Raw genomic sequence first — 18853 nt, 5'->3', positions numbered from 1 at the left:
TAAACCCGGTCAGAATTTTAAACGTTTCCATGAGATCCCCTCTCATTCTTCTGAACTCCAGTGAATACAAGCCCAATTGATCCAATCTTTCTTGATAGGTCAGTCCCGCCATCCCGGGAATCAGTCTGGTGAACCTTCGCTGCACTCCCTCAATAGCAAGAATGTCCTTCCTCAAGTTAGGAGACACAATACTCCAGGTGTGGCCTCACCAAGCCCTGTACAACTGTAGCAACACCTCCCTGCCCCTGTACTCAAATCCCCTCGCTATGAAGGCCAACATGCCATTTGCTTTCTTAACCGCCTGCTGTACCTGCATGCCAACCTTCAATGACTGATGTACCATGACACCCAGGTCTCGTTGCACCTCCCCTTTTAAAGGAACTGAGGACATGAATTGAAAATCCACCCCCCCCCTCCCCAATCCTTTCATAAATCACCTAAAATGTGACTACTTGCAATTATATAATGCCTTTAATGCAATAAAATGTCCCAAGGCACTTCACAGGTGTGTTATCAAACCAAATTAATGGTCGAGCAACATAAGGAGATATTAGGGCAGGTGACCAAAAGCTTGGTCAAAGAGATAGGTTTTAAGCAGCATCCTAAAGGAGGAGAAAGAGACGGAGGTTTAGGGAGGGAGTTCTAGAGTTTACGGCCGCCAATGGTGGAGTGATTATAATCGGGGATGCTCAAGAGGCCAGAATTGGAGGAGCCCAGAGATTGCGGAGGATTGTGGGGCTGTAGGGCATGACAGAGATAGGGGCGAGGCCATGGGGGGAATTGAAAACACTTCCTGATTACCAGGTAGAATTGAGGGGGAAATGAGAGGGTGGGGGGCGGTGTGGAGGGGGCAGTGGGAAGGAAGGAGGGTAAAGAAGGACATTTTAAATTGTGGGACATTGGACGGGAAGGGGAGCAGGTTGAATTGGGGGGGGGGGTAAGCGTGTCAGCTTGAAGTGAGGGGAGATGGGCCAGGGATGGAAGGGATAAGAGTGCCAGGTTTAATTGGGGAATGGAGGGAGGGGCAAAAAGTGCCAGGTTTAATTGATAGCGGGAGGAGATTGCCAGCATGAATTGGGATGGTTGGAGGAGGAGAGAGGTGTCTGTGAAAGGGCAGAGAGTTGGGTAGGAGCCTGGGGCTGGAGGGTGTAGAATGGTTCTGTGATAGGGAAGATTCTGTGATAGGGTTGATGGATGTGTGGGAGTGATTGATGAGCCAACCTTTGGGTAAATGATGGTTTGGTGATTTTGTTTCTCAGGATACTGCTCAAGCTATTTGGGTTCAGGTGGATCAAGCTATTGGCCCACAATTGATCATTGGCATCTGATACAGGCCTCCAGGCCAAAGGACCCTCTGGATACAAAGTACAAGAGCAACTGAATGGGGACTACTTTGCTCAGAGCCCATAGAGCAGTGCAAAGATCCCAATGCCAGATCAAATATTGCTGCAGCTTCCCTGTTCAAACGACTTGCATTTATATAGTGCCTTTCACATCCTCAGGGTGTACCAAAGAACTTTACAGCCAATTAAGTACTTTTGAAGTGTAGTCACTGTTGTGGGATAGGAACAACTTGCACACAGCAAGCTCTCACAAATGGAAATGAGTTAAATGGACAGATAATCTGTTCTTTAGTGAGTTTGGTTGAGGGATAAATATTGAGCAGGGCACCGGGGAGACTACCCGTACTCTTCTATTCGAAATAGTGCCATGGGAGCCTTTATGTCCACCTGAGAGAGCTGATGGGGCCTCGGTTTTAGGTCTCATCCAAAAGACGGCAGCTCTGACAATGCAGCACTCTCTTGGCACTGCACTGGAGTGTCAGCCTGGAATAAGTGCTCAAGTCCCTGCAGTGGGACTTGAACCTACAACTTGCTGACTCAGAATCAAGAGTGCTGCCACTGAAAGGGCAAGCAATGGTCTAACTGATCTGCTGAAAATCTATACGTCACTTTTTTCTCCCTTGTTTTTTTTTAAGATTAAAAATCTAGCTATATCTAGACTGTCAGGTAGATTACTTAAAACATATAAAGCATATTTAAAAACCAGAGAGAAATTAGCAGACAATGAAAGCAGAACTGGGCTTCCCATTTTTTAAGTGAGTTATTTTTTTTATATGTGATAACACCACCAACAAATTGTATTTATATAGTGCCTTTAACGTAGTACAATGTCTCAAGGCACTTCACAGGAGTATTATGAGATTTAAAAAATTGACACCGAGCTGCATAAGGAGAAATTAGGACAGGTGACCAAAAGCTTAGTCAACGAGGTAGGTTTTAAGGAGCATCTTAAAGGAAGAAAGAGAGGTGGAGAGGCGGAGAGGTTTAGGTAGGGACTCCAGAGCTTGGGACCTAGGCAACATTAGACCATCAATGGTTGGCCGATTATAATCAGGCATGCTTAAAAAGAGCAGAATTAGAGGAGCGCAGATATCTGAGGGGGGATGCTGGAGGAGATTAGAGAACCAGTCTAGAGTCTATTTAAACAGTCCCTACAGCAAACAGTCTGCAGAGTCTATTTAAACAGAATCTCTGCGAACTACAGCAAACAGGACTCATGACTGAAACCACAGCAAAGTCTCCGCTAAAAGCAGGGTGATTTCGCCAGCAAAATGCAGTGAGTGGGGGATAGCTACATTATACAAATTATCTCTGTTGACGGTTTGCTGTAGGATCTGTTTAAATAGACTGTGTAGGCTGTTTTAAAAAGCGCTGTTTGTGGAGTAAATACCCTTTGTTTGCTGTAAAATAGACTGCTGTGAGTCTGGCCCTAAGTACTGCTCAGCCTGCATCTCACTGGCTGACATCTTGGTGCTAATGGACACTCAGGAAAAGAGAAAACTGGTAACAAAACAAAAAAAAAATCCTCTCTCTCCCTTTCCGAGAAACAGGCAGAAATAAAAGAAGGGAACTGATACGTCCTTACTATACAGTATAAATGCACACAAGGCCCATGCTTGAGAGAAGGTCAGTCTGTGACCTATCCTTTATTCCATAGCACTCAAGTGATGGAAGTGGGTGGAGCTTCCCCTTTTATATCTGAAGGTCCAGGTTAGGAGTGTCTCCCACAAGTTCACCACCTAGTGGTCATTGTTCTCACCCAGACTTGTTCTTTATGTCATCCCACCCTCGCCACTGGTGTGTCGATTCATGACTCATTTCCTTGCAGGGGTCTCAAAGAAGGACTTACATTGCACGACCACCGGACGTCTCAAAGCGCTTTACAGCCAATGAAGTACTTTTTGAAGTGTAGTCGCCATTGTAATGTAGGAAACGTCGCTAAGTTTGTGGTCATGGCCCTCCAAACCGTGGTCTAGGATCCATGTTGACTTCGCTGGCCCGGTTCTAGGCAAAATGGTTTTGGTTGTTGTGAATGCTTATTCAAAATGGATTGTGTGTGTAATAATGTCTATAAGCACATCCACTGCCACCATCGAAAGCCTACGAGCCATGTTTGCTACGCACGGCCTGCCTGATGTCCTTGGGCCGTGCTTCACCAGCACTGAATTCAATGAATTCATGACCTGCAATGGGATCAAGCACGTCACATCTGTCCTGTTCAAGCCTGCATCTAATGGCCAGGCAGAACGGGCAGTCCAAACCATCAAGCAAAGCTTGAAACGTGTGTCGGAAGGCTTCCTGCAGACCCGCCTGTCCTGACTCCTGATCAGCTACCGCACAAGACCCCACTCACTCACCGGGGTTCCCCCTGCCGAACTGCTCATGAAAAGTAATCTCAGGATTGCTATCAGTGCTACGTGCTAGTCAGAGTAGGAATCTCAGTATAGCTCAGATAGCAGTTAACGTTTATGATGTAATTGGCATCACGGAGACATAGCTCCAGGGTGACCAAGGCTGGGAATTCAACATCCAGGGGTATTCAACATTTAGGAAGGATAGACAGAAAGGAAAAGGAGGCGGGGTGGCATTCTGGTTAAAGAGGAAATTAATGCAATAGTAAAGAAGGACATTAGCTTGGCTGATGTGGAATCGGTATGGGTGGAGCTATGGAATACCAAGGGGCAGAAAACACTAGTGTGAGTTGTGTACAGACCACCAAACAGTAGTAGTGAGGTTGGGAACAGCATCAAAGAAGAAATAATGGATGTGTGCAATAAAGGTACAGCAGTTATCATGGGTGACTTTAATCTACATATTCATTGGGCTAACCAAACTGGTAGCAATGCAGTGGAGGAGGATTTCCTGGAGTGTATTAGGGATAGTTTTCTAGACCAATATGTCGAGGAACTGACTAGAGAGCTGGCCATCCTAGACTGGGTGATGTGTAATGAGAAAGAACTAATTAGCAATCTTGGTGTGCGAGGCCCCTTGGGGAAGAGTGACCATAATATGGTAGAATTCTTTATTAAGATGGAGAGTGACACAGTTAATTCAGAAACTAGGGCCCTGAACTTAAGGAAAGGTATCTTTGATGGTATGAGGCATGAATTGGCTAGAATTGACTGGCAAATGATACTTAAAGGGTTGACGGTGGATAGGCAATGGCAGACATTTAAAGATCACGTGGATGAACTTCAACAATTGTACATCCCTCGCTGGCGTAAAAATAAAACGGGGAAGGTGGCTCAACCGTGGTTGACAAGGGAAATTAAGGATAGTGTTAAATCCAAGGAAGAGGCATATAAATTGGCTAGAAAAAGCAGCAATCCTGATGACTGGGAGAAATCTAGAATTCAGCAGAGAAGGACAAAGGGTTTAATTAAGATGGGGGAAATAGAGTATGAGAGGAAGCTTGCCGGTAACATAAAAACTGACTGCAAAAGCTTTTATAGATATGTGAAGAGAAAAAGATTAGTGAAGACAAACGTAGGTCCCTTACAGAAGGATTCAGGTGAATTTATAATGGGGAACAAAGAAATGGCAGACCAATTGAACAAATACTTTGGTTCCATCTTCACGAAGGAAGACACAAATAACCTTCCGGAAATACTAGGGGACCGAGGGGCTAGTGAGAAGGAGGAACTGAAGGATATCCTTATTAGGCAGGAAATTGTGTTAGGGAAATTGATGGGATTGAAGGCCGATAAATCCCCGGGGCCTGATAGTCTGCATCCCAAAGTACTTAAGGAAGTGGCCCTAGAAATAGTGGATGCATTGATGATCATTTTCCAACAGTCTATCGACTCTGGATTAGTTCCTATGGACTGGAGGGTAACTAATGTAACCCCACTTTTTAAAAAGGGAGGGAGAGAGAAAACGGGTAATTATAGACCAGTTAGCCTGACATCAGTAATGGGGAAAATATTGAAATCAGTTATTAAGGATGAAATTAGCAGCACATTTGGAAAGCAGTAACAGGATCAGTCCAAGGATTTATGAAAGGGAAATCATGATTGACAAATCTTCTGGAATTTTTTGAGGATATAACTAGTAGAGTGGAAAAGGGAGAACCAGTGGATGTGGTGTATTGGGAATTTCAAAAGGCTTTTGACAAGGTCTCATACAAGAGATTGGTGTGCAAAATCAAAGCCCATGGCATTGGGGGTAATGTACTGACGTGGATAGAGAACTGGTTGGCAGACAGGAAGCAGAGAGTCGGGATAAACGGGTCCTTTTCAGAATGGCAGACAGTGACTAGTGGAGTGCTGCAGGGCTCAGAGCTGGGACCCCAGCTCTTTACAATATACATTAATGATTTAGATGAAGGAATTGAGTGTAATATCTCCAAGTTTGCAGATGACACTAAACTGGGTGGTGGTGTGAGCTGTGAGGAGGACGCTAAGAGGCTGCAGGGTGACTTGGACAGGTTAGATGAGTGGGCAAATGCATGGCAGATGCAGTATAATGTGGATAAATGTGAGGTTATCCACTTTGGGGGCAATAACACAAAGACAGAATATTATCTGAATGGTGGCAGATTAGGAAAATGGGAGGTGCAACGAGACCTGGGTGTCATGGTTCATCAGTCATTGAAAGTTGGCATGCAGGTACAGTGAAGGCGGTGAAGGCGGCAAATGGTACGTTAGCCTTCATAGCTAGGGGATTTGAGTATAGGAGCAGGGAGGTCTTACTGCAGTTGCACAGGGCCTTGGTGAGGCTTCACCTGGAATATTGTGTTCAGTTTTGGTCTCCTAATCTGAGGAAGGACGTTCTTGCTATTGAGGGAGTGCAGTGAAGGTTCACCAGACTGATTCCCAGGATGGCTGGACTGAAATATGAGGAGAGACTGGATCAACTGGGCCTTTATACACTGGCGTTTAGAAGGATGAGAGGAGATCTCATAGAAACATAAGATTCTGACGGGACTGGACAAGTTAGATGCGGGAAGAATGTTCCCGATGTTGGGAAAGTCCAGAACCAGGGGACACAGTCTTAGGATAAGGGGTAGGCCATTTAGGACTGAGATGAGGAGAAACTTCTTCACTCAGAGTTGTTAACCTGTGGAATTCCCTGCCACAGCGAGATGTTGATGCCAATTCATTGGATATATTCAAGAGGGAGTTGGATATGGCCCTTACAGCGAAGGGGACCAAGGGGTATGGAGAGAAAGCAGGAAAGGGGTACTGACGGAATGATCAGCCATGATCTTATTGAATGGTGGTGCAGGCTTGAAGGGCCGAATGTCCTACTCCTGCCCCTATTTTCTATGTTTCTAAGGGCACTCAAAACAAGGCTCTCTCTGGTCCACCCTGATCTCCATGATCTTGTCGAGGGCAGGCGGCATCAACAAAGCATGTACCATGATCACGCAAATTTGTCACACGATATCGAAGTCAATGACCTGTATTTGTACTCAACTATGGACATGATCCCAAATGACTTGCTGGCACTATCGTAGCCAAAGAAGGGAGTAGGGTGTTTGAGGTCAAACTTGCAAATGGAATAACTTGCAGAAAGCATTTGGACTAAACCAAACTGCAGCCACGAGCCACTTGAAGAGACCACCACCAACTTCGACCCTCCGATACATACACAAGTGACAACCGACATCACGGTTGATCACGAAGCTGAACTCATCATCCCCAGCAGCCCAGCAAGGCCAGCTGCCCAGCAAAGGCCCAACCAACTCACCTGCACCTGTGCTTGTACCGAGATGATTGACTAGGGAGCAGAAAGCCCCAGATCGTCTCACCCTGTAAATAAGTATACTGTTGACTTTGCAGGGGCGGGGCAGTGATGTTATGTATGCTTCATCTTGTAAACAGCATTCTACCACCACCAGAGGGTGCATCTGCTGGAGTCCCAAGGGATCCCAGCATCACTTGGGAGCACTGCATTTCAGCAGGCCTCCCATGCTGTGCCAGCAGTCTGGAGTCAGAATACAGAGACTAAGGTCACTCTTGCTCAAGTCTACACTACTCACTCACATGGCTTTATTTGAGACATAACAGAGACACTGAGCAGAATTGATGAAGCCACAAAAGAGCTGATGGTGCAAGTCAAAGGGAGGCGATAATGGGACACAAAAGGACAACCTCCACTGCCAAAACCCATGAGTGAACCAAGGACCTTTAGTCTAACGCTCTCCCAACTGAGCTATTTCAGCTGGTATACGCAGAATAAGGTGTGTCATACAACAACAACAACAACAACTTGTACTTATATAGCGCCTTTAATGTAATATAACGTTCACAGGAGCATTATAAAACAGCATTTGACACCGAGCCACTTAAAGTGAAATTAGGGCAGATAACCAAAAACTTGGTCAAAGAGGTAGGTTTTAAGGAGCAGTAGGCCAGAATTGGAAGACTGAAGAGCACAGATTGGAACAGAATCATAGAATCATAGAAAAGTTACGACACTGAAGGAGGCCATTCGGTTCATTGTATCCGTGCTGGTCAAAAAAGAATTAGCCAGCCTAATCCCACCTTCCAGTACTAGGTCTGCAGTCCTGTAGGTTACGGCACATGAAGTGCACATCCAAGTATTTTTTAAATGTGATGAGGGTTTCTGCCTCTACCATCCTTTCAGGCAGTGAGTTCCGGCACTTCACCACACTCTGGGTGAAGACATTTCTCCTCAAATCCCCTCTAAACCTCCTACCAACGACTTTAAATCTATGATCCCTCTGCTAAGGGAACTAGGTCCTTCCTCTCCACTCTATCTAGGCCCCTCATAATTTTATACACCTCAATTAAATCACCCCTCAGCCTTCTCTGTTCCAAGGAAAACATTCCCACCCTATCCAATCTTTTCTCATAGCTAAAGTTTTCCAGTCCTGGCAACATCCTCGTAAATCTCCTCTGTTCCCTCTTTAATGCAATCACATCCTTCCTGTAATGTGGTGACCCTGAACTGCACGCAGTACTCAAGCTGTTGCCTAACTAGTGTTTTGCACAGTTCGAGCATAACCACCCGGCTCTTGTATTCTATGCCTCGGCTAATAAAGGATATCATTCCGTATACCATTTTAACGACCTTATCGACCTGTCTTGCTACCTTTAAGGATCTGTGGACTTATACTCTGTGGCCTCCATCAGGACTAGAGGTTAGCTCGTATGAGACCATGGAGGGATTTGTAAAGAAGCATTAGGATTTTGAATGCAGTGCATTGAGCGGGGTGAGGATGTGCGGGGGCGGGGAACTGTAGGATGGGAACAGGTGGGGGAGGGAGAGGCAGCAAGTGGAGGTCAGCAAGAGCAGGGCAATGGGCGAACGGAACGTTGTATGGAACAGGATGGAGGCCGCAGAGTTTTACATAGGATTACACAGGATCTACGGCACAGAAATAGGCAATTCGGCCCAACCAGCCCATGCCGGTGTTTATGCTTCACTTGAGCCTCCTCCCTTCTTAACTCACCTAAATCTATCAGCGTAACCCTCTATTCCCTTCTCCCTCATATGCTTGTCTAGTCTCCCCTTAAATGCAACTATACTATTCGCTTCAACCACTCCCTATGGTAGCAATTTCCACAATCTCACCACTCTCTGGGTAAAGAAGTTCCTTCTGAATTCCCTATTGGATTTCTTGGTGACTATCTTATATTGATGGCCTCTCGTTATGCTCTTCCCCACAAGTGGAAACACTCTCTCTGTATCCACTCTATCCAAACCTTTCATAATTTTAAAGACCTCTATTAGGTCACTGTTCAGCTTTCCTTTTTTAAGAGAAAAGAGACCCAGCCTGTTCATCCTTTCCTGATAGGTATACCCTCACATTTCTGGTATCATCCTTGAAAATCTTCTCTGCAGTGCCTCTATATCCTTTTTATAATATGGCGACCAGATCTGCACGCAGTGCTTTAAGTGTGCGTGCAGTTTTGCGCGAGTTGGAGTTTATATAGGGTGGAGCTGTGGTGAGGAGACTGTTGGAAATTCTTGCCTGGAAGTAACGTCGTGCCTGTGAGTGCTGCCGTCACTCTGTATTAAAATTGACCCCACCTCTGTGTCAGTGAGAATCTCCTACTTTTAGGGAGAGCCAGTCCGCCCATGATTTTTGCTCAGTTCAGGAGCTTTCCTGACTTCTCGTTCTGATTAAAGTTCTGTTTACCCGAAGAGCTAACCCACCTCTCTCATTGCACATAACTGACAGCGTGGGGGCGACTTTAACCTACGCGGCCTATCGGGAAATTTCTCAGCCACAAGGCTGGCTTTACACCGCCGCTCTATTTCACTCTGCACTGAAGCCATTGGGCGGCGTGTAAAACCGACGTTCCACCCCATCCCATGGGTTTATTGTCTCAGATTGTCAGTGTTTTCAGCTTCAATGACAGGCTCTCCTGTATACAACAGCAACTTGTATTTATATAGTGCCTTTAATGTAGCGTGACGTTGAATCAGGGATCTATAGATCTTTAGTCTAATTCCTGGTTTTGGCAGCTGATTTTTTTCTTCTCATGCTGTATTTTACTCAAGTTTACCAGTCTAAAATTAAGGAAGTCACTAACAAAATGCCGTTTAAAGTTTTTAACAACAAAGTCACAATTTTTCTCTTCCTTGCAGCTTCCTTTAACTTTGCCTTTGAATGTTTTAACAATTGGTGTTTATTATCTAGGAATGAAAAACGAAGGAGACAATGAGCAGGGAAAAGAACACAAAGGGACAGAGTGGAGTGCAGGAGTGATGAAGCAACAAAAGGGCTGATGGTGCAAGGCAAAGGGAGGTGATAATGGGACACAAAGGAAAGGCAATCTCCACTTCCAAAACCCAAGATTGAACCAGAGACTTTTAAATCTTCAGTCTAATGCTCTCCCAACTGAGCTATTTCAACTGGTGTATACAGCACACAGAATCAGATGTGTCATACAACAACAACAACTTGTATTTACATAGCACCTTTACTGTAGTATAACGTTCACAGGAGCGTTTTAAACAACATTTGATACTGAGGCACTTGAAGTGAAATTAGGGCAGATGACCAAAAGTTTGGTCAAAGAGGTAGGTTTTAAGAAGCAGTAGGCCAGAGTTGGAAGACTGATGAGTACAGATTGGGACATAGAATCATAATGACACAGGAGGTCGCCATTTGGCCCACCATGTCCATGCCGGCCAACAAAGAGCTACCCAGCCTAATCCCACTTTCCAGCACTGGGTCCATAGCCCTGTAGATTACGGCTCTTTAAGTGCAATAAAGTACTTTTATAAATGTAAAGAGGGTTTCTGCTTCTACCAACCTTTCAGGTAGTGAGTTCCAGACCCTCACCACCTTCTGGGTGAAGAAATGTTCCCTCATCTCCCCTCTAAACCTCCTACCAATTATTTTAAATCTATGCTCCTTGGATAATGACCCCTCTGCTAAGGGAAATAGGTCCTTCCTATCCACTATATCTCGGCTCCTCATAATTTTATACACCTCAATTAAATTTCCCCTCAGCCTCCTCTGTTCCAAAGAAAACAAACCCAGCCTATTCAATCTTTCCTCATAGCTAAAGTTTTCCAGTCCAGGCAACATCCTCGTAAGTCTCCTCTGTACCCTCTCTAGTGCAATCACATCTTTCCTGTAATGTGGTGACCAAAACTGCACACAGCACTCAAGCTGTGGCCTAATTAGTGTTTTATACAGTTCTAGCATAATTTCCCTGCTCTTGTATTCTATGCCTCGGCTAATAAAGGAAAACATTCCATATGCCTTTTAAGGATTGTGAATATATACTCCAAGGTCCCTCTGTTTCTCCTCACCTCTCAGTATCCTCCCATTATTGTGTATTCCCTTGCCTTGTTGCCCCTCCCCAAATGCATTACCTCACACTTTTCCGGATTAAATTCCATTTGCCACTTTTCTGCCCAACTGACCAGTTCATCGATATCTTCCTGCGGTCTAGAGTTTTCCTACTCATTGTCAACCACACGGCCAATTTTTGTATCATCTGCAAATTTATTTATCATGCCTGCTACATTTAAGTCTAAATCATTAATATTGTCAAGGGAGGATCATGTCTGGCGAACTTGATTGAATTTTTCGAGGAGGTAACCAGGAGGGCCGATGAGGGTAGTGCGTATGATGTAGTGTATATGGATTTTAGCAAAGCTTTTGATAAGGTCCCACATGGCAGACTGGTCACGAAAGTAAAAGCCCATGGGATCCAAGGCAAAGTGGCAAGTTGGATCCAAAATTGGCTTGGAAGCAGGAAGTAAAGGGTAATGGTTGATGAGTGTTTTGTGACTGGAAGGCTGTTTCCAGTGGGGTTCCGCATGGCTCAGTGCTGGGTCCCTTGCTTTTTGTGGTATATAATGACTTGGACTTAATGTTGGGGGTATGATTAAGAAGTTTGTAGATGACACTAAAATAGACTCCGTGGTTGATAATGAAGAAGAAAGCTGCGGACTGCAGGATGATATCAATGTACTCATCAGGTGGGCTGAACAGTGGCAAATGGAATTAAATTGTGAGAATTGTGAGGTGATACACTTGGAGAGGTCTAACAAGGCAAGGGAATACACACTTAATAGTACGACAATGAAATGTATAGAGGAACAAAGAGACCTTGGAGTGCAGGTCCACAGATCCCTGAAGGTAGCAGGCCAGGTAGAAAAGGTGGTTAAGAAAGCAAATGGAATACTTGCCTTTATAAGCCGAGACATAGAATACAAGAGCAAGGAGGTTATACTTGAACTGTACAACACAATAGTTAGGCCACAGCTGGAATATTATGTGCAGTTCTGGTCACCACATTACAGGAAAGATGTGATTGCACTGGAGAGGTTGCAGAGGAGATTTGCAAGAATGTTGCCTAGACTGGAGAACTTTGGCTATGAGGAAAGATTGGCGATGTGGAGTCTGTTTTCTTTGGAACAGAGGCGGCTGAAGGGAGACCTGATTGAGGTGTATAAAATTATGAGGGGCCTGGATCGAATGGATAGGAAGGACCTGTTTCCATTGGCAGAGAGGTCAACAACCAGGGGGCATAGATTTAAAGTAATTGGTAGGGTGTTTAGAGGAGATATGAGGGGAAATGTCTTCACCCAAAGGGTGGTAGGGGTCTGGAAGTTATTGCCTGAAAGGGTGGTAGAGGCAGAAACCCTCACCACATTTAAAAAGTACTTGAATGTATACTTGAAGTGCACATAACCTACAGGGCTACGGACCAAGATCTGGAAAGTGGGATTAGGGTGGATAGCTCTTGGTCGGCCGGCGCAGACACAAAGGGCTGAAATGGCCTCCTTCCGTGCTGTAAATTTGAAAGATTCTATGATTCTAAAAAGTAAGGGACTGAGGACTGAGCACCGTGGAACCCCGCTGGAAACAGCCTTCCAGTCACAAAAACTCCCCTCAATCATTACCCTTTACTTCTTGCCAGTGAGCCAATTTTGGATCCAATTGACCACTCACCCTTGGATCCATGGGCTTTTACTTTTTTGATCAGCCTAACATGTGGGACCTTGTCAATAGCCTTGCTAGAATCCATGTAAATTACATCAAACGCACTGCCCTCATTGACCCTTCTTGTTACCTCCTCAAAGAACTCAATCACGACCTTGCCTTAACAAGTCCATGCTGACTGTCCTTGATTAATCTGTGACTTTCTAAATTAAAGTTTATACTGTCCCTCAGAATTGATGCCAATAATTTGCCCACCACCGAGGTTAAACTAACTGGCCTTAATTGCTCGGTTATTCCTTCATAAGAACATAAGAAATAGGAGCCGGAGTAAGCCATTCGGCCCCTCAAGCCTGCTCCGCCATTCAATAAGATCATGGCCGATCTGATCATGGACTCAGCTCCACTTCCCTGCCCGCTCCCCATAACCCTTCACTCCCTTATCACTTAAAAATCTGTCTATCCCCGCCTTAAATATATTCAATGACCCAGCCTCCACAGCTCCCTGGATTCCATAGATTTACAACCCTCAGAGAAGAAATTTCTTCTCATCTCTGGTTTAAATGGGTGGCCCCTTATTGTAAGACTATGTTCCCTAGTTTTAGTTTCCCCTATGACTGGAAATATCCTCTCTGCATCAACCTTGTCGAGTCCCCTTATTATCTTATAAGTTTCAATAAGATCACCTCTCATTCTTCCCAATCTACCCAACCTATCCTCATAAGTCAACCTCCTCATCTCAGGAAGCAACCTCGTGAACCTTCTCTGAACAGCCTCCAATGCAAGTATATCCTTCCTTAAATACGGAGACCAAAACTGTACGCAGTACACCAGGTGTGGCCTCACCAATACAGTTGTAGCAAGACTTCTCTGCTTTTATACTCTATCCCCCTTGCAATAAAGGCCAACATTCCATTTGCCTTCCTGATTACTTGCTGTACCTGCATACCAATCTTTTGTATTTCATGCACAAGGACCCCCAGCACTTTGCAATTTTTCACCATTATAATTTGCTTTTCTATTATTTCTGCCAAAGTGGATAACCTCACATTTTCCCACATTATACTTCATCTGCCAAATTTTTGCCCACTCACTTAGCCTGTCTATATCCCTTTGCAGATTTTGTGTGTCCTCGTCACAATTTGCTTTGCGCCCATCTTTGTATCAAAAGCAAACTTGGCTACATTACACTCAGTGCCTTCACCCAAGTCATTTATATAGATTGTAAAGAGTTGAGGATCCAGCACCGATCCCTGCAGTACCCCACTAGTCACTGTTTGCCACCCAGAAAATGACCCATTTATCCCAACTCTCTGTTTTCTGTTAGTTAACCAATCCTCTATCAATGCTAATATATTACCACCCAACCCAGTGAGCTTTTATCTTGTGCAGTAACCCCTTATGTGGCATCTTATTGAATGCCTTCTGGAAATCCAAATACACCTCATCCACTGGTTTCCTCTTATCCACCCTGTTCGTTACATCCTCAAAGAACTCCAGCAAATTTGTCAAACATGATTTCCCTTTCATAAAACCAATCTTTGTCCCTTTTTAAATGATGGAAAGACATTAGCAGTTCTCAAATCCTCTGGCACAACTCCTGTAGCCAGGGAGGATTGAAAAATGATGGTCAGAGCCTACACCATTTCCTCCCTTGCTTCTTTTAATAGCCTCGGATATGTTTCATCCGATCCTGCCGATTTATCTATTTTCAAGGATGCTAAACCCCTTAATACTTCCTCTCTTACTATATTTATCCCCTCTAATATTTCACCATCTTCCTCCTGAACGTTAATGTCAGCATCATCCTCCTCTTTTGTGAAGACAGCCGCAAAGTATTAATTTAGTACCTTACTCACATCCTCTGCCTGTACACATAGATCAGCATTTTGGTTCCTAATAGGCCCTACACTTTCCTTAGTTATCCTCTTGCTCTTTATGTAATTGTAAAACATCTTGGCCATTTGCTTTAATTTCTTTCTCCACAGTTGCTGCCTGACCTGCTGGTTGTTTCTCAGAATCATACCACACAGGAGACCATTTAGCCCATCATGCCTGTGCCAGCTCTTTGAAAGAGCGATCCAATTAATTTCACTTCCCCGTGCTCTTCCCCCATAGCGTTAGGCTCGTCATCGAATTTTCATCCTTACGCTTCGGTGCAGCAGCTTGGAATGTTTGTCTATGTTAAAGACAAGTAGTTGCTGTAAAGGAGATGGTGACCGAGGGTCTGCTGGCATGGACTTGCCTGGAAACGTTCTTCAGCTGGTGCATCAATGACTGTACAGACCAGGAGGTCCTAGGTTCAATCCCAAGTCTCTACTGAGTTTGATGTTTGCAGCTGGGGCAAAGTGAAGGTCTTACAATTGGTGTCAGTATCACCACGATGGCGGATAAATCAAGCCGAGTTCAAGGTTGATGCCAAGGATGAGAGACTATAGTTGCGAGTGGAAACTTGAGACTCTAAGACTATTTCTGGAGCAGAGTAAATTTAATGGAAGCTTTTAAAATGAAGTCTGAAACTAGATAACAGGCTTTGTATTGTCCCAGATTGTCAGTGTTTTCAGTTTCAATTATATTAATATACAACAACAACAACTTGTGTATAGCGCGAACGTTAGGCTGATAAATCTAAAGGTCCCTGGTTCGATCCCGGGTTTAGGCAGACGATTTTTTTCTTGTCTTGCAGTATGTCACTCAGACTTCTGAGTCTAAGATTAAGGAAGTCACTAAAAACATGCCATATAAAGTTTTTAACAACAAAGTCACAAATATTCTCTTTCTTGCAGCTTTCATTAACTTTGCCTCTGAATGTTTTAACAATTGGTGTTTATTATCTAGCAATGAAAAACGATGGAGGCACTGAGCAGGGAAGGGAGTGCAGGAGTGATGAAGCCACAAAAGGGCTGATGGTGCAAGGCAAAGGGAGGTGATAATGGGACACAAAAAAGGGCAACCTCCACTGCCGAAACCCAGGATTGAAACAGGGACCTTTTGTCTAACGCTCTCCCAACTGAGCTACTTGGGCTGGTGCCTAGAATAAGGTGTGTCATCCAACGATAACAATTTGTACTTACATAGCGTCTTTAACGTATAACATTCACAGGAGCGTTAAAAAATAACATTTGACACTGAGACATTTAAAGTAAAATTAGAGCAGGTGACCAAAAGATTGGTCAAAGAGGTAGGTTTTAAGGAGTTTATGTAGGGTGGAGCTGTGGTGAGGAGACTGTTGGAATTTCTTGCCTGTGAGTGCTTCCGTCACTAAGCAATAACGTTGACCCCACCTCTGTGTCCATGAGAATCTTCTACCTTTCGGGAGAGGCAGTCCGCACCTGTTTGTTTCCAGTTCAGGAGCTTGCCTGATGAAAGGTCCGTTTAACGGAAGGGCTAACCCACCTATCATTGCACGTAACTGACAGCGTGGGGGCGACTTTAACCTACGTAGCCCATCGGGAAACTTTCCAGCCACAATGCTGGCTTTACACCGCCGCTCGATTTCACTCTGCACTGAAGCCATTGGGCAGGGTGTAAAACCGATGTTCCACCCCATCCCATGGGTTTAGGTTAAAATAAGCTCCTCCCCATCAATGTTCCCTCGAATTATATTTTGGGGTGTGCGGCCCCTTTAAGGGGATTTGCTGTCCAGTCAAACTTCCGCGCATGCACGTTTTATTTTTGAATGGTCAAACGGCCTGTGTGGGACCTGGAGACCACCGTCCCTCCCACCGCTCCGCATGCATTTGCACCATTTTCTGTTTCATTTCGTTCAAATTTGCAGAGTCTGCGGAATTTATTCTGATGTTGTGGGAAGGATGGATTTTAAAAGAAACAACCCTGTAGTGTGTGCAGGATTGTGGTGCGGGGATCCTGGACTTAACAGACATTGCAGCCTGAATCAGGAGCATGTACAGAACACTCAGCGTGGTGTAGGCAGCCTCTGCTGGCAGTGCAATATAGCGATGCAGAAATAACAATTCGCAGGTCTCTGTGGCGCAATCGGTTAGCGCGTTCGGCTGTTAACCGAAAGGTTGGTGGTTCGAGCCCACCCAGGGACGCACGTTTTAATGCTCAAAATTATTAAATTAATTGAACAGTAGTTCTTTCTATTGCATTTTTTGTTGTTCTACCAAATCCACAGCAACCGTTTCTAAACAATTTCTCTAACCAGCTGTGACCTCGCTTCCCCTCCATTCTTTTCATATTATTTGTAACACGATATTATTTTTACTTTTTAAACAGGAAGAAAAAATTTCTCATTCTCGACCACTTCAAAACCTCAAATACTTAAGCATATATTTTTTTAAATTATATAATTACTTTCCTTCTGGTCTTTACACTTAAAAAAAGGTTTAGAGATAAATATATTTGTCGATTTAATATATTCCAGCAGTTCATTTGTAACAACTGCACGTTTTCTGTCCAACCTTTTGGTTTAAACCGGCAAAGATTGAGGGGTGACAGCGTTTGGACAGAAAATTAAAAAGGCTCTTGTACAAAAAAAATTCTTAACTTGGTGTTGAAGTCATATTTTTTTTAAACTTTGTTTGTTCTTGATAGGTAAAAATACTGAAATGAGTGTAAAAGACACATGGCTGGAAGCGCGGGAAAGGAGAATGTATCTTTTTATTGAGAGAACTTGCTACAGTCAGGAGTTCGGTGCCTTATTATTGAATCTTTACTGTTTGCTTGGAGTGAGTCTGTCCCCACGGAACACAACATGGACATAAAAACCAAACAATACAAAGATTAAAAGTGGAAATGGACACATTACCCAGCTTGGTTACAGAGAGTGAAACGTAGCATTATTATCCGCCGAAATAGCTCAGTTGGGAGAGCGTTAGACTGAAGATCTAAAGGTCCCTGGTTCGATCCCGGGTTTCGGCAGATGTTTTTTTTTCTTCGCCAGTATTTTTACTCAACTTTCCGAGTCCCAAGAAAAACATGGCAAGAGAAAGTTTGCAAGAAAAACCCAAAGTTTTCAAATTGAATAACTAAGTCATAAACTGAAAGACATGCAACAGAAAGTTTTTAACAGCAAAGTCACAAGTTTTCTCTTTCTTGCAGCTTTTTGACTTTGCCTCTGAATATTTTAACGACTGGTGTTTATTATTTTGGAATTAAAAACGGATTGAAACACTGAGGAACACAAAGTGGAGGTGCAGGAATGATTAAACCATAGAAAAGGGAGGCGATAATGGGGCACAAAAGAAATTCGAAAACTTTTTTTTTTTACTAACTTTCTCTTGTCATGTGCTCATAAATTTGAGTAAAAATACTGGCAAGAAAAAAAACATCTGCCGAAACCCGGGATTGAACCAGGGACCTTTAGATCTTCAGTCTAACGCTCTCCCAACTGAGCTATTTCGGCTGACCTGTTCAATAATGAAAAATAAGGTGTATCATAGAGTAATGCTTTCGGTTGGCACTTTTGACTCTCTTTAATCTGGTTCTATTTGCATTCATTTCTCTTTCCACAGTCGCTGCCTCACCTGATGGCTGTTTCCAGTTCTCATAGAATCATAGCACAGAAGAAGACCATTCGGCCCAGCGTGCCTGTGCTGACTCTTTGAAAAGAGCCATCCAATTAGTCCCACTCACCCTGCTCTTGCCTCATCTTCTCTTCTTAGCAGTCCCACGGAGTCGAGGATGACTTGCTTCCACACTAAAATGAGTTCTCTGGTGACTGATGAGACCAATGCGGGATCTACAGTCTCTGTCACAGGTGGGGCAGATGGTGGTTGGAGGGACGGGGTGGGTGGGGTGCTTGGGTTGTTGTACACTTCTTCCGCTGTTTGTACGTGGCTTCCGCATGCTCCCGACAAAGAGACTCGAGGTGTTCACAGCATTAGACTGAATATCTATAGCTCTCTAGAATGGTTACAGCACGGAAGAAGGCCATTCGGCCCGTCGAGCTCCCTGTTTTGAGCTGCACCCATTCTCGACTCCTCTGTCCTCGTTAAATCGTGTCTCTCCTCACCTTCCTTCTCCAAGTCCTCCCACATCCATGTCCAACTCTCCCAAAACTTCCAGTCTGAATATCCTGCAGTCAGGATTCCACCCATCGCACAGCACCAAAACGTTCTCTAACCAAAGCCATAAATAGCATTCTCTACGATCATCGTACATTATCTCT

At 44.3% G+C, this 18853-nt stretch overlaps 3 non-coding genes across 3 annotated transcripts; 2 read left to right on the top strand and 1 right to left on the bottom strand.

Annotated features, from left to right (window-relative positions):
- Positions 1-16701: 16701 nt before the first annotated feature.
- trnan-guu (transfer RNA asparagine (anticodon GUU)) lies at positions 16702-16775 on the top strand. Its single transcript has one exon. It is a non-coding gene; the product is annotated as a tRNA-Asn (tRNA).
- A 756-nt stretch (positions 16776-17531) lies between these two features.
- trnaf-gaa (transfer RNA phenylalanine (anticodon GAA)) lies at positions 17532-17604 on the top strand. The gene has a single exon. It is a non-coding gene; the product is annotated as a tRNA-Phe (tRNA).
- A 411-nt stretch (positions 17605-18015) lies between these two features.
- trnaf-gaa (transfer RNA phenylalanine (anticodon GAA)) lies at positions 18016-18088 on the bottom strand. Its single transcript has one exon. It is a non-coding gene; the product is annotated as a tRNA-Phe (tRNA).
- Between the last annotated feature and the right edge of the window lie 765 nt (positions 18089-18853).

The sequence above is a fragment of the Pristiophorus japonicus genome, chromosome 12, assembly GCF_044704955.1.
Source record: "Pristiophorus japonicus isolate sPriJap1 chromosome 12, sPriJap1.hap1, whole genome shotgun sequence".
NCBI lineage: Eukaryota > Metazoa > Chordata > Chondrichthyes > Pristiophoridae > Pristiophorus > Pristiophorus japonicus.
This window is presented reverse-complemented; position numbering and strand designations above follow the sequence as displayed.